Genomic DNA, 10,782 nt, shown 5'->3' with positions numbered 1-10,782 from the left:
TTAGGGTAAGGTAACATAATAATGAAAATTCTACTTAAATTAATTATTCAGTACTATACCAGTCAAACTATCAACAATTATTTTTAGAGATAACAAACATAAAATTCAGCTGGAAAAATAAAATTCCAGAATAACAAGGGAATTAATGGGAAAAAAAAGGAAATAAGTGAAAAAGAAGGTGACCTAGCCATATGATATCTAACACTTTATTATAACGTGGCAATCATCAAAACTATTTGGTAGTGCCTAAGTAGTGGCGGATCAGTACAATAGATTAGGTACACAAGACACAATATTCAATGACTATAGTAATTTACTGTTTGATAAACCCAAAGACTCCAGCTTGTGGAATAAGAACTTACTATTTGACAAAAACTACTGGGAAAACTGGAAAATAGTATGGCAGAAACTAGGCATACACCTACGTTTTACTCAATATAAGGTCAAAATGGGTACAGGATTTACATATAAAGGCTGATACTATAAGCAAATTAGGAGAGGGAAGAATAGTTTACCTATCAGGTCTATGGAAAAGAGAAGAATTTTTGAAAAAACAAGAAATAGATTACATTGTGAAATGCAAAATGGATAGTTTTGATTGTATTAAAGTGAATAGTTTTTGCACAAAGAAAATCAATGCAATCAAGACTAGAAAGAAAGGAGAAACTTTAGAGGCAATTATTACTGTTAGTATTTCTGATAAATACCTAATTTCTAAAATATGTAGAGGTTGAAGTTACAGGCCGCTCTCCTTCCTATCACAAACGCTAGGCCCTCTGTCCATCCCCACCATTCTGTCATCCTTTATCCCCACCCCCCATCTCCATGGGTGCTACTCTCTGCCATGGTCAGAATAGTGAGAAAGTAGCTGTTCTAGGTGGTTCTGGAGGAATTGGACAGCCCCTTTTGCTGCTGCTGAAGAACAGTCCTTTGGTAAGTCTACTAATATTCTAGGACATTGCTGATACCCCTGGTGTAGTAGCTGATTTGAGCCACATTGAGATCACAGAAACTGTAAAAGGTTACATGGGACCTAAACAGCTGCCAGATTGCTTGAAAGGCTGTGAAGCTGTCATGATTCCTGCAGGAGTCCCTAGAAAACTAGGAATGACTCATGATGACCTTTTCAACACTAATACTAGAGTCATAGCTCTTCTGGCTGCTGCCTGTGCCAAGCATTGACCAGAAGCCATGATCTTCATTTTTGAAAACTTGGTCAATTCTACCATTGTGATCACATTTGAAGTTGTGAAGAAACAAGGCATGTAGAACCCTAACAAAATCTTTGGTGCAACAACCCTGGATATCATCAGGGCAAATACATTTGTTGCAGAACTGAAGGGCTTAGATCCAGTTTGGTTCAACGTCCCCATCATTGGAGTCCATGGAGGGAAGACTATCATCCCCATGATCTCTCAGTACACACCTAAGGTAGAGTTTCCTATCAGCTGAAAACCCTAAGAGGAAGGATTCAAGAGGCTGGAGCAGAGGTTATCAAAGCTAAACTGGAGCAGGTTCTGCTGTCCTATTAAAGGCCCAGTGCCAGATTTGTCTTCTCTGCTGTGTATGCAGTGAATGGGAAGGAAAGACCTTTGTAAAACCAGAAGAAACAGAGTGGTCCTATTTTCCACATAACTGCTGCTTGGGAAAGATGCATTGGGCATTGCAAGCTTTCCTCTTCTGAAGAGAAGATGGTTACTTAGGCTCTTCCTGAGCTGAAATCTTCCATCAAGGAAGAAGAAGATTTTGTGAAGAACATTAAATAAGGAAACCATACTGTGAAAGAGTTTTCTTAACTCTTTTTCTTAACTTATTAAAGCACTATGTAACTTTCAATATATCTCATATGTAGTGCATCCTCTTTGAGAAGATTGAATGGACCGATGCATTTTGTGCAGTTGGCACATCAATAAAATGGTCATCTTTTTTTTTTTAAATAAAACATATAAAGAACTGTGTCAAAGTTATAAAAATAGAAGTCATTTCCCAATTGATAAGTGGTCAAGTTTGTGAAAAGGCAGTTTTCAGATGTAAGAATTAAAGCTATCTATAGTCATATAAAAAAAAAAAACTACTCCAAATCTCTATTAATTAGAAGAAGGCAATTAAGCAACTCTGGAGAACCACATCACACCTAACATGATAAAAAAGGAAGATGATAAATGTTGAAGGTATGGGAAAATTAGGACACTAATGTACCATCGATGGAGTGAACTGCACCTACCATTCTGGAGAACAATTTGAGACTATGTCCAAAGAGAAATGAAAATGTGCATATCCTTTGATCCAACAATACCACTACTATATCTGTATCCCAGAAAGATCATGACAAAGCAGAAAGTACCCACGTATAAAAATATTTATAATAGCATTTTGTGGTGGCAAAGAATTGAGAATTTAGGGGATGCTTATCAATTGGAAATTACTGAATGAGTTGTGGTATATGAAAGTAATGAAATACTGATGTTCTATAAGAGATGATGAGTAGTCAGACTTCAGAAAAGCCTGGAAAGTCTTCCTTACAACATACACTGATACTGATTGAAGTGAGTAGAACCAGAAGAACATTGGACATAGTAAGAACAACATTTTTTGATAATTACCTTTGATACTTTAGGTCTTTTCAGCAATGCAGGAATCTAAGACAATTTCAAAAGGCTCATGATGGAAAATGCAATGCACATTCAGAAAAAGAACAATGGAGTCTAAATGTGGACTAAGGCATAAAATTTGCTTTCTTTTGTTTTTGGTGTTGTTTCTTCTGTCTCATGATTTCTCCCCTTAGTTCTAATTATTGTTTACAATATGATTAATGTGAAAATCTGTCTAATATGAATGCATATGTATAGCCTATAACAGATTGTGCACCATCTTGGGAAGGGGGTTGGAAGGACAGGGAGAAAATTTAGAACTCAAAATTTTATGAAAATGAATATTTAAAATTAAAAACTAATAAATAAATAGATAAATAAATCAATAGACAGAAAAGAAAGAAAGATAGGAAAGAAGAAATGAATGATGAGAAGGCTGATTTCAGAGAAAAAATAACTGGTAAGACTTTCATGAACTGATGCTGAATGAAGTAAGCTGAACCAGGAGGACATTGCACGCAGCAACAGCATCATTGTGTGTTGATCAAGTCTGACAGATTGACTCTTCTCAGCAATACAACGGGAAGCTGTATGCAAAGACAATGCCAAATGATTCATCATGAAAAATGCTATCTATATCCAGAGAAAGAGCTATGGAGTCTGAATGCAGATGAAAACAGAATAGGCCATTTTTTTCTTTCTCATGATTTTTCTCTTTTGTTCTAATTATTCTTTCACAACATTACTAGCATAGAAAAGTATTTAATATGATTTTTCATATACAATTTATATCAGATTACTTGATGTCTTGGTGAGGGGGAAGGGGAGGAAGGAAGATAACATTTGGAATTCAAAACTTTTCAAAGTAAATGCTAAAATTAGAATAAATTTTGTAAATAATAACAACAAAAATTAATTTACTTGGTACCATACCAAACTACCAAAATTATTTTATAGAGCTAGAAAAAATCACAACTAAATTAATCTGGATTAACAAAAGATTAAAGCTATGAAGGGAATTAATGGGGAAAATGTGAAGGAAGGTGGCTTAACCATATCAGATTTCAAACTACACTACAAAACACTAATCATTAATAAAATCCAGTACCGGTTAAAGACAGAGTGACAAATCAGTGGAATAGATTAGTTCCATGATACATAGTGGTAAATGACCATAACAATCTAATGTTTAGTAAATTCAAAAATCCAAGCTTTAACAAGTAGTATTTGACAAAATTAGTATTTGGCAGCAATTAGTATATCACAAAAACTTCTGTAGTAATCAGAAGGCAGTTTGGCAGAAACTATGTACAAACCAACTTCTCTCACTACATACCAAAATAAGATGAAAGTGGATACGTGATTTAGATATAAAAAAGTAACATAATAAATTAGAGTACCACGGAACAGTTTCTCTCTCAGATCCCTGAACAAGGGAAACATAATGTCCAAAATCAGGGATAGAGATAATGACAGAGTGCATAGCAATATGCAAAATACATAATTTTGATTACATTAAATTAAAAATGTTTTGCAGCAACAGAAACAAGGCGAGTAGAAAGCTGGGGAAAAATTCATAGCAGGTTTCTATGGTTAAAAGCCTCATATATGGAATATACAGATATCTGAGTCAAATTTACAAGAATGTAAGTCATTCCCCATTGGATAAAATGGTAAAAGGGTAGGAAAAAGTAATAATCAGATGAAGAAATCAACACCATGTATAGTTAAAAGAGGAAAATATCTAAATTACTGCTGATTAGAGCAATGTAAATTCAAACAGCTGTGAGGTGCCGCCTATCAGATTGGCTAATATCACCGAAAGGAAAAATGACAAAAGTTGGAGGGGCTGTGGGGAAATTGGGACTCTAATGCAGTGTTAATGGAGTTATGAATTGATTCAACCACCATAGAAAGCAATTAGAAATTACTCCTGAAGGGCTATAAAAGCGTGCATACCCCGTCATCCAGCAAAACCACTACTATGTCTATATCCGAAAGAGATTTAAAAAAAAGTTAAAAGACACATGTATACAAAATTACGTATAGTAGCTATTGTTATGGTAGAATAGAATTTGAAAGGGAGGGTATTTCTATAAATTGGGGAATGACTTAACAACTTGTAGTATATGATAACTACTAAGGAGGATGCTTTTAGAAACATTTGGAAAAGCTTACATGAAATGATACAAAGTGAAATGAGCAGAAGTAGGAGAACACTGTGCACAATAGCAGTAACATTGTGTTATGATCATCTGTGAATGACTTGGCTATTTTCATCTATATAATGTTCTAAGAAAATTCTAAAGGACGTATTATGAAATAGGCTCTCCACCTCCAGAGAACGAAATCATAGAGTTTGAATGCAGTTGGAAGTACATTAATGTTTTATTCATTTTTTAGTCTTTTTTTGTCTTTTTCTTTCACAACATGAATAATATGGAAGTATGTTTTACATGACTGCATATGTATTACCTATGCCAAAGTATTTGCCATTTCAGGGAACAGATAAAGTACAGAAGGACAGAAAACTGAGAGCTCAGAATTGCTAAAAAATCAATGTAAAATTTGATTTCATCTGTGATTGTAAAGAATAAAAAACGGTTTAAAAGACATAAAGAAGATGAAAAAAGATTTTTATAAAGAAATAAACAGTGGGATGGTCATGTGGGAAGAATGATGGAAATCAGATTAGTATTCTGCATGCTGTTCTGATACCTACATAATACCAAGGTATCATAAGGAATGGATGGAATCCCTGTAGAATATTTAAGGGAGGAAATGGACACAAATTGCAATGAAAAAGATATGGATAATTTATAACTTACATCCACATGAGTGACATCACAGGACCATTGCTTAGAAATGTAATATTGAATTATATTGCAATAGTAAATTTAATCTTATTATTTTCAGTCCATTATAGTAATTTACCAAGGTAATTTTGAAGTCAGATACTGTCACTTAATATATTAGCTACTCCTCCTAAATTTTTTGAATTTCAAAGTTATTAAAAATATTACAAAGGTCAGGGCTAATGATGTAGGTATGAAATATTTCCCTAATAGTAGGCACACTTTACATTTTAATAGTGATTTTTTTTGCAAAGTTTTTTCCCATATATTACTAACTTATTATGCTTATAATAACTAAGATAATCCTTACAGAGCAAATATTGCAACCCCCAATGTAAAGATGTAGAATTTGAGCTTGAAGAAATTAAGTGATTGAACACCCAGCTGGTAAGCATTAGAACCAGAATAGTATTTCTTCACTTATATTTCAAGATCCATATAATTATGCCTTACAGACAAATTAATCCATTTCACAGCACTCTTTGGAGGATTTAGAGTGATCTTTCTCAATTCGTTGGACCATAGTATCACAAGATTTAAAGTTCATAGAGATCATAGAGATCATTTAGACAAATATGCTTATTCTACAGATGAGGAAATTTTGATCTAGAGAGGAAAATTAATATGTTTAAGATCAGAAAGTTAGTAGGCAGTAAGGCTATGACTGATATCATGGCCCTTTGACTTTAAGTACAGTACTCTCTCCCAACAAGAAATTTTTTATTTCTTCATATCATTCAGCACATAGTCCATCTTTTCTGTAAGAATATAATAAAGGAAATTACCAAATACTTTATTAAAATTTAAGTGCTTATGACATTTGACTAATGAAACAAATAGTCTCAATCCTATAAGGAAGGAAATATTATTAGTCTGACATGATTCGTAATTAGTGAATGCATGCTGATGCCTAGTAATGCTAGTTTTATCATTACTGTTTAGTTCGGTTCCACAGAGCTGGGCTTCTATATCTCTTTCTTCAGGTTTCTAAGGGTAACAGTAAAAAAAAAAATTATAACACTGATATTATCAGATTGAGCTCTCAGAAACTGTAATCTCACTATTAAGTCTCAGCAACACCTCAGTTCCATTTAATCATTTAACATTGATTAACTTTTGAAAAACAATACTTCACACATATAACCAGCAAAAGAATTATACTAAGAACATTCGAGGAGCATAACAGACTAAATGTGGTTTCTAAAGATGTCCTCAGCTCTGTTTTGACAGTTGAAAACCATATAAAAAGATTTCTCTTAGCCATCTAGTAGCAGACGAGAATTAGTTTTAAATGTCTTTGATATGCTTCATTGTCTAAGTAACTTTGATTACGTGTCATAACGTTTCTTCAGTTTTTCTGACATGGTGAGATATTTTCAGAAGCACCCTGTGCTTTTGATAGTCTATATTACATCAGGTATTTAGATTAAGCACTCAGAAATGAAATGAAATGCTCTATTCTTAATTTTGTACAATCAATATGAATTTCAATCTCACATATTTTTAGTTCCCATGGTTTGCCTTTTTCCCCCTTTTTGAAAACAATACAACATTCATTCATCCTCAGGTTTCTGGCACAAACCCATTTCTCCTATATCTCTTTGCTCAAAAATAACTGACATTGGTTTTATATCTAAAGTAAATATTCTTTAAGTAAGCACCTTGAGATTTGAACTCATTAAAAGAATTTTTTTTTCTTCTTAACATTTTTTTGATTAATTAATTTATTTAACTTTTAACATTCATTTTAACAAAATTTTGGGTTCCAAATGTTATCCCCTTTTGTCCCCTCCCCCCCCAAAACACCGAGCATTCTAATTGCCCCTATCACCAATCTGCACTCTCTTCTATCTTCCCTCTCTGCCCATTTCTCCATCTTCTCTTTTGTCCTGTAGGGCCAGATAACTTACTATACCCCTTTACCTGTATTTCTTATTTCCTAGTGGCAAGAACAGTACTCGACAGCTGTTCCTAAAACTTTGAGTTCCAACTTCTGTACATCCCTCCCTTCCCACACCTTCCCTTTGGAAGGCAAGCAATTCAATACAGGCCAAATCTGTGTAGTTTTGCAAATGACTTCCATAATAGTCATATTGTATAAGACTACCTATATTTCCCTCCATCCTATCCTGCTCCCCATTGCTTCTATTCTCTCTTTTGATTCTGTCCCTCCCCAAGAGTGTTCACTTCAAATTTCTCCCTCCTCCCACTTCCCTCGCTTCCATCATTGCCCCCCACCCTGCTTATCCCCTTATCCCCCACTTTCCTGTATTGTAAGATAGGTTTTCATACCAAAATGAGTGTGCATTTTATTCCTTCCTTTAGTGGGATGTCATGAGAGTAAACTTCATGTTTTTCTCTCACCTCCTCTCTTTATCCCTCCACTAAAAAGTCTTTTGCTTGCCTCTTTTATGAGAGATAATTTGCCCCATTCCATTTCTCATTTCTCTTCCCAATATATTTCTCTCTCACTGCTTGATTTCCTTTTTTTAAGATATGATCCCATCCTCTTCAATTCACTCTGTGCACTCTGTCTCTATGTGTGTGTGCGTGTGCATGTGCATGTGTGTGTGTGTGTGTGTGTGTGTGTGTGTAATCCCACCAACTACCCAGATACTGAAAAGTTCTAAGAGTTACAAATATTGTCTTTCCATGTAGGAATGTAAACAGTTCAACTTTAGTAAGTCCCTTATGACTTCTCTTTGCTGTTCACCTTTTCATGCTTCTCTTCATTCTTGTGTTTGAAAGTAACATTTTCTTTTCAGCACTGGTCTTTTCATCAAGAATGCTTGCAAGTCCTCTATTTCGTTGAAAGACCATTTTTTCCCCTGAAGTATTCTACTCAGTTTTGCTGGGTAGGTGATTCTTGGTTTTAGTCCTAATTCCTTTGACTTCTGGAATATCCTGTTCCATGTCCTTCAATCCCTTAATGTAGAAGCTGCTAGATCTTGTGTTATCCTGATTGTATTTCCACAATACTTGAATTGTTTCTTTCTAGCTGCTTGCAATATTTTCTCCTTGACCAGGGAACTCTGGAATTTGGCCACAATGTTCTAGGAGTTTCTCTTTTTGGATCTCTTTCAGGCAGTGTTCTGTGGATTCCTTGAATATTTATCTTGCCCTCTGGTTCTAGAATCTCAGGGCAGTTTTCCTTGATAATTTCATGAAAGATGATGTCTAGTCTCTTTTTTTGATCATGGCTTTCAGGTAGTCCCATAAGTTTTAAATTGTCTCTCCTGGATCTGTTTTCCAGGTCAGTTGTTTTTCCAGTGAGATACTTCACATTATCTTCCATTTTTTCATTCTTTTGGTTTTGTGTGTGATTTCTTGGTTTCTCATAAAGTCATTAGCCTCCATCTGTTCCATTCTAATTTGAAAGAACTATTTTCTTCAGTGAGCTTTTGAATCTCCTTTTCCATTTGGCTAATTCTGCTTTTGAAAGCATTCTTCTCCTCATTGGCTTTTTGAACCTCTTTTGCCAATTGAGTTAGCCTATTTTTGAAGGTATTATTTTCTTCAGCATTTTTTTGGGTCTCCTTTAGCAGGGTGCTGACCTGCTGTTCATGCTTTACCTGCATGTCTCTCATTTCTCTTCCCAGCTTTTCCTCCACCTCTCTAACTTGATTTCCAAAATTCTTTTTGAGCTCTTCCATGGCCTGAGCCCATTGAGTGGGCTGGGATACAGAGGCCTTGACTTCTGTGTCTTTGCCTGATGGTAAGCATTGTTCTTCCTCATCAGAAAGGAAGGGAGGAAATGCCTGTTCACCAAGAAAGTAACCTTCTATAGTCTTATTTCTTTTCCCTTTTCTGGGCATTTTCCCAGCCAGTGACTTGAGCTCTGAATATTCTCCTCACACCCACCTCACCTCCTGATCCTCCCAGCCAGTGCTTGGGCTCTGAGATTCAAATGCTGCTTCCCAGCCTCAGGGCTTTTGGTGGGCGAAGGGCTGCTATTCAGTGTGAGATCAAGTTCAGGTGCTCAGGTGGGGGCAGGGCCACCTCACAGGCCCAGTTCCCTCAGGGGGTTAATGCAGAGACCTTCAACAATGCATGCGAGCTCCTGCCTGCTTGGGGAGCCCCTGTCTGCTCCTGCCTCTGCTGTTGCCTCCCGAGGGAGCCTGAGTTATGGGGCCACCCCCCTCCCCTCTCGACCCACCAAAGAGACCCTCTCACCAACTCCTGTCACCTGTGCGTGTAGGGACCTGCGCAGCTGCTGGGGATTCCATCCCCAAAGGTTGCTCGGATCCGCTCCTCTCGGTGCCTTGCAGCCATGGCAGGGCTGGGCTCGGCTCCGTATCCACAGCGTGACGGACCTTTTGCTAGAGGTTTGCAGGGCACTCTGGAACAGAAATCTCCTTCGCTCCACCATTCTCTGGCCTCTGCTGCTCCTGAATTTGCCAGGAGTTCTTTTTTACAGCTGTTCTATGGGCTGTGGGTTCGGAGCTATGTGTATGTGCCTCTTTCTACTCTGCCATCTTGGCTCCGCCCCCTCATTAAAAGAATTAAGGAATCTTTCTTGTAAGACCTAGAGGCCTAAGGGCTACCCGAGTCTTTCCTTACCTGTCGCAGGTCTTCGGCTGGCCAAACCGGATAAACGTGTGGGAGAAAAGACTTTCCAGAGTCAAACCAGGGTTAGGCTTTATTCAGGGTCTTGGTTATATGTGCAGGATGAATTCTTCCTCAGGAGAGAGGAATCCTCTTCCCAAGGAGGCAAAGATATTACAGTAAGAGAATGGAAGTGGGAGAGGGGAGGGACCTTCAGCCCTCTAAGGGCCCTTCAGCGCTAAGAGCGCCTTCAGGCTTTCCTGACCCTACTTAAGCTCTCCCGCAGCATAGTTTGCACCTGAATACCGTGCCTGCTCTCAGCCTTTATCTAGAAAACAACAGGTGTGCTCAGACCATGGATTAATCTCAAGGGTGGGATGCTCTCCCCAGCAAGTTTCCCACGGGGAAGAGGCAGAAATGCACAAGATAGCCCGGGTCTCACACCTCAATTCCCAGCTGTTCCCTGGGGGGCCTCATGAGAACTCTAAGGTTTAGAGTCCTCACTTTTACCTGCCTGAGACTGTCCACATGGAACTGAGCTTACACCCCCAACACCTTCTATTACGTATTTTAATGTTTGATTTCCTTTTAACCACCCTGCTCTTTATTTTCCAATTTATAGTCACTTTCCTTAATGCAGAAGGTAGGAAATAATAAAAGTTAATTAGTTTGTTTTCATTCTGCCACATGTTAGCATTATATCCTTTCTGCCAAGTAGCAGGCCTCTCTCTGGGTCTTTTTGCTCTGAATATTATTTCAAGAAAGCCGCTTTTATTCTCCTTAGCACTATT

General features: G+C 37.2%; 1 pseudogene; it reads left to right on the top strand.

The window, feature by feature from the left end:
* Positions 1 to 1,107: 1,107 nt before the first annotated feature.
* LOC140511062 (malate dehydrogenase, mitochondrial pseudogene) lies at positions 1,108 to 1,766 on the top strand (annotated as a pseudogene).
* Positions 1,767 to 10,782: the final 9,016 nt, after the last annotated feature.

This window comes from Notamacropus eugenii, chromosome 6 (genome assembly GCF_028372415.1).
Source record: "Notamacropus eugenii isolate mMacEug1 chromosome 6, mMacEug1.pri_v2, whole genome shotgun sequence".
NCBI classification, from domain to species: Eukaryota; Metazoa; Chordata; class Mammalia; order Diprotodontia; family Macropodidae; genus Notamacropus; species Notamacropus eugenii.
This window is presented reverse-complemented; position numbering and strand designations above follow the sequence as displayed.